The sequence below is a fragment of the Capricornis sumatraensis genome, chromosome 8, assembly GCF_032405125.1.
Source record: "Capricornis sumatraensis isolate serow.1 chromosome 8, serow.2, whole genome shotgun sequence".
NCBI lineage: Eukaryota > Metazoa > Chordata > Mammalia > Artiodactyla > Bovidae > Capricornis > Capricornis sumatraensis.
Window position 1 is genome coordinate 10,217,186 of NC_091076.1, and position 5,839 is coordinate 10,223,024.

Sequence of the window (5,839 nt, forward strand, 5' to 3'; positions counted from 1 at the left end):
GTGACCCAGCGCGGTGCTGAGGAAGCGCTGGGCTTCCAGCAAACAGAGCTGGATCCAGGCCTAACTGGGCCACTCACTGGAGCGTAGTCAGGGTGAGTGAGGTGTTCACTGCCCCTCGGTATCAAGGCCCCCATTCGGAAAATGGGAATAATGACTTCTGCCCTGTCTGTTCCCTAAAGTAGAGAAAGATGGGAACGTGCTTTGTAACCTGCAGAAAGAAGACACTTCCCCTTTGTGCTGGCATCATCGTGGATGGGGTCCTGCCCAAGGACCTTGCCCCACATGGGGTAGCCAGGCCTGTTGGCCGAACCCTGAGGTCTGCATGTCCATATGGGTAAAGCAACTTCGGGGTCCATGGGATGGAGGCCCGTTTTAGAGGGCCTGGCTGGGGACCCTGAGAATGGCAGGGGCTCAGAAAAGGAAGAGTTCGCTCTGGTTGGCGTGGCCTGGGGACAAAACAACACACTAATGAGAGCTAACGCTTCGTCCGCGCTCGCTATGTGCCCGACACACTTTTAGGAATTTTCTGTGATTGATCCTCACAACTCCCTTCTGAGAGAGGTTCCCATTGCTCCCCCTGCCAACCCTTCAAGGGTGGAAAGGCATTACGGGAGAGGGCATGGGGTGTGCAGAGGCCTGGGGAGCCCCTCACTTGGGGGTGCAGCGGGAGGAGCTGGCCCAGGGCTTGGGGGTCTCACACAGCAGCAGCGAGAGCCCTCGGAGGTTCTTGGGGGACCTAACCTTGAGGGTGGGCAGGATGGGTTCCTGGGAGGACTGGCCGTTGGGCTTCCTCATTCCTCTGTCTTCAAACTTGAGCACAGGCCCAGCTGCCACCCAGGCGGCCCTCCGGGAATCCTCGGCTCCAAGAAGCGCCGAGGAGCTGGGCGGTGTCGGTGCAGAGGGCTGAGGTCTCAGAGCTGGGTGGGCTAGCGTGGGGGCCAAGGGGACCGTGGGCGCCAGGCCGCACCCCATCCTGGGAAGCGGACTCCCGGAAGGGCAGGGCAGCCCGGCTGCCGAGTTTTAGAGCAGCCAGGGACATTCTTCCCGCTCTGGGCCATCCTGCTGGTGCAGCCCGATCAGGGCACTGGCCCAGCTGGGGAAGGAGTGATCACGCCATGGCCCCAGCGACCAGAGAGAGGAAGCCACTCTGGACACTTTCCTCTCAAAGACAATGAAACCCTTTCCCAGGGAGGCCACCCTAGAGCACCACGGTGCATGCCCTGGTCTGAGACCTGGCGTGCAAGCAGGCAGGCACTTCCCCTCCCAGGACAGCAGTGGTTCACTGCTGAGCAAGGCCTTGGGGCTGGGACTGGGGAGTGTGCGGGGGCATTGGCTGTGCAGGGTGACCCGCCCTGCGTCCTGACCATCTGCTTGAGCCTCCATCACCATTGACAAACAGGCAGGAATTTCCAACAAAGACAGGGATGGGGTAGGAAAAGGGCCTGCGGGGGGAGTGGTGGAGTTTTGAGTCATGAGGCATCCAGGGTGTGATGTCTGTGCAAGAGCCAGAGATAAGATGCGCAGAGATGGCTGGGGCGATTGGGAAGCACGAGGCAGACAGGCCGGATTTGGGGTGAGGTCACCGGAGAAGCAGGGGCTGCAGTGAGCCGCGCAGCACAGGGGGGTTGAGGGAGCCCAAGGGAAGGCAGGGGAGGGGTGGGGGGCTGAGGGGGCCTAGGGGAAGGCAGGGGAAGGCAGGGGAGAGGTGGGAGGGAGGGAGGAACTCGCCTTGGACTTTCTTTTTGAAAGATTTAAATACTTGGTGTCTGAATAGAGCACTGAGGGAGAGAGTTCAGGAGTTCAAAGCCCCGGGGATCTGGCGCCCGTGGACAAGGGAATGTTGTTCTGGAAGGGGAGAGAAGCCCAGTCTTTGTTCTCATCCCACAGAAACAGTCCTGGATTCGGTGAGATTGGCATCCGCCTATGCCAATTTGTAAATACTTCTGGAAATGCCCTTTGCCCAGGAGGCACTTGGCGAAACCTCTTGCTTACTGTGTGGCCAGCCGGCCGTAGGAGAGGTTGAGGGTGAGCGGAGCTGGGAAGGCAGTGAGTGACCCCGGGGAGAGGCGGCGAGGAGGCCCCAGCAGGAAGGGCGGTTCGAGGCCTTTCCTGGACGGTGCACGAGGCGAACCCGCTCCCCACCTGCTCGTCCCACTCTAGCTTGCGCCTTGCCAAGCTTCTGGGTGAGGCCGTGTGCTCTGGCACAACCCATGTTTCCCTTTCCAAACCTTAATCCTGGTGCTGTTCCCACAGCCCAGCTCGGCAGGCTTGCGCTGTGAAACCAGAGGAGGCAGCCTGAGTGGCCGGGCAGGCACGGTGCTGTGGGGCCCCTGGCCTGACCACCCAACAGGTCAGAGCCGTTAAAGCAGGGCAGGAACCGAGAGGGGGGGACTGAGATGCACCCACCCATCCCCGCAAGGCCGAGGATCTGCACAAACCTGCTGTTGGTGACATTTTTTTTGAGAACACTGGAGAAATCTGAATGCCGACTGAGTGTTACAACAGGTGAAACTTGCCTGACATGGAAAGCTGGATTGTTAACTGAAAAAACGTTTAAAAAAGCATATATGGTGTGATCTCATTTTGGACAAAATAATAATGAATATGTACCATAGGTGTTAATAGTGATATTGATTGGGTGCTAAAAATCTTTTCCCCATATTTTTTCTTATTTTTGTGGCTCTATGTTTTCTCACTTAAGTTTTTTTGGTCATTGTCTTCAACTGCTACAATGAACATACACCTCTTTTGTTATATTAAAAGGTTGTTTTTAACTAAAAAACATTTGCTAAAAATTGCTCCTCTCCAAGAGAGCAGCTTGAGTCGTGGATGGAACCATGGTCCTATGGGACAGGAAGAGCTAACCTCTCTGCTCCTTTGCTCCCAGCCACAGCTTAGAACGCAAACTCCACCTGAGTTTGACCCGTGCTGAGTTGCTTCAGTTGTGTCCAACTCTTTGTGACCCTATGCACTGTAGCCCACCAGGCTCCGCTGTCCATGGGATTTCCCAGGCAAGAATACTGAGGTGGGTTGCGATTTCCTCCTCCAGGGGATGTTCCTGACCCCAGAATTGAACCTACATTGCTTATGTCTCCTGCATTGGCAGGCAGTTTCTTTACCACTAGCGTCATCTGGGAAGCCCTGAGTTTGGCACAAGGTCCAGATAGAGCTAATTATTGCAGAGCGAAAAACAGACTTGACTCTGAGATGACGAGTGATTAGTGAGTGATTAAAAAAAAAAATAATAAATCTCAGCCTGGCCTCCTCAACCAACCCAGGCCAGGGCTGTCCCAAACTTCTCTTTGTATGAAAATCCAACTGTATTTTAATAGTGGGTTGAGAAAATCAAAAAGCAGAATTTGAAGGATAAAGTTGCTAAATGTGCTATCCTTTCCCGCTAGTCACCGGCAGCACAAGGGACTGTCCCAGGTATGTCTGGGCACCACTAGTGATGCCAGACTGGGTACCATGCATGACGTGATAAGACCATCACTCAGACATAGAGGGTTTGGGACGAGGGAGGCCGAGATAAACCACAGTTTAACTGGAATGCAATGAGTGCCCTGGAAAACCCATTTCTCTGGGCTTTATTTCATCCTTCACAAGGGCCGTATCATCCTGGGCCTCCCCTGGCAAGCTTGCCTCTCACAAGGCTGTGGCTCAGCTGCTCCAGGTCTTGTGTGCGGGACAGGTGAGTGGACGGGTGGTCTGCCCATCTAATGGCACCTGTGCTCTGGATGGAGCCACCTCTGGGCACTCACACCCACCACCGGCCTGGCCCCCTCCCGGCCCCATTCCTGGACCTGGCTCTGCCTCTGACCTTCTGCCCAGCCCCATTCCTTCCTGGGTCTCTCCTACACTGACCAGGAGGAGCCAGACACTCTTCGGGCACACTCCCTGATTCCCGGGTGTGGGCGGCTGAAAGTGGAGGTGCGGTGAGGGGCACAGTGTTCCCCCGGGCTTCCCCACACTTCCACTTCTGATGAGTAGGGAAACCATTCCCTCCTCCTTTGCCCTCAGAGTCTGTAATTTCTCCTGCAAGAGAGGAACATGTCTAAAAAGGACATTATTTGGGGGCGGGGAGAAACTTATTGTCCAACAGCTACAAGGTTACGGCCCTTCCTTCCTGGGACTGTTTGTCCAGATCAGCAGGTGGGTCGAGCCGCACCCGGCAGACACCCGTGCCCACTGGGCTCTGGGTCCCCACATTTGGGCCAAATGTGGTGTGAGCCTCTTCCTGGCTGGAAGTGGCTGCCTGGCCGAGCTCACCCCTGGGCTGTGGCAGTCGGTGCAGAGCAGGCTTCAGTGATTTAAAAGACAGAGACGTGGCTGATTTTGATTTTGTGGGGCATTTGCTACCAATTTTTTCCCCCACAACTTTGCTCTAAAACAAACTGTAGTATTTAGATGAAGGTCAGGAACAGGAAAACCTCTTTTGGTCCCAAAATTTCTGAGTATATTGTTTTGCTGAGTGGAGGTGAGTTATCTTCCTTTAGGGCTGAAGACTGTGGACCGTGTGGTTTGCTGCCCTCTTGTGGCACAGAAGGGATCCGGGGCTGGCATTCCCCCCAGACGTGGCCTCCAGCCCCCATGTGTTGGGACAGTTGGGGAGCTGCCGCTGGGCAGCCTGTGGGCCAGGAGACCTCCCCCCTGGTCTCTGCATACAAGATTCTGACTAGTCCAGTGACTGTTTGCAGAAGCGAGGTCTGAGGCCAACATCACACACCTTGGCCGCCACAGAGGAGCTGGGGGACCCTTCCCTCACTGGGCGGCCAGACCTGAGGCCCCAGGGAACCCTGTGACCAGAGCCGCGTCCCTTGTGAACAGAAACGAGATGTGTGAAACCAGGCCTCGCTCCCTGCTCCTTGCTTCTCTACTCAGTGATGGTTACTTCTGCAGAAGTCTCTCCCTTCCCAGCTCCTGAATGGTCCTGCTCGGCCTCCTGTTGGGGCTGAACCGGGACGCTCAGAATCCTTGTGCTGAAGCCCTGCCACTCAGGGTTTTGGAGACAGGGTCTGTGAAGAGGTGGAAAGCAGGCCGTTGGGTGGCCCTGACCCCACCTGACTGGTGTCCTTGGACGAGGAAGAGATAAGGCCAAGGACCGGGCCTCTGGAGGAGCCACCCTGCTGATGCCTGGACCTGGGCCTTCCCGCCTCTGGAATGTCTGTCATGAGCCTTCACCTGCAGTGTTTGGATGCTGGCAGCCCCAGTGAGTGAACGCGCCTGCTGACAGAGTGCCATCTCTAAAGGGCGGAGGTTGCCTCTGAGGCTTAAAGGACACAACCACGTGGACCCCCCCTGGGGCCTGGCCACACGTTCTGTTTGTCTAGAGGCTCTGGAGATAAAACACTGAGCAGCTCTATTTTCATTTAATCATCAGAGTGACCTACTTTATAGATGACCACATTCTCAGAAGTTATCCTGCCCAGGGTCACCCAGGTCATGGGGAAAAGCAAGATTCAAACTCGGCCGGCCTCCATCTCTCTCTCTCTCAGGCTCAGAGCAGAGGACACGGGTGCCGGGAAGGTCAGGGGACAGGGGCTTGGCCTGTGAGACCATCTGGCTTGAAGGTCGGCAACTGGCAAGAAGACGGATCCGTAAGCCCTGCTGATTACTGCAGTGGTGGCGGGGCCTCTTCCTCAGCCCATCCCCCCCAAACTCCATTCTTCTGGAAACTCTCAAATAATCTCCTCAAGGCAGGTGGTCTCATCACATCCACACACCACCCTGAGGCTGAGAGGTCTAACAAGTTCACCTGTCTGAACTGACAGACCAAGGGAGGTCATATACATTCTGGTCTTCGTCAACAGTGACTCCTGACCACGCTGTTATTCTTTCA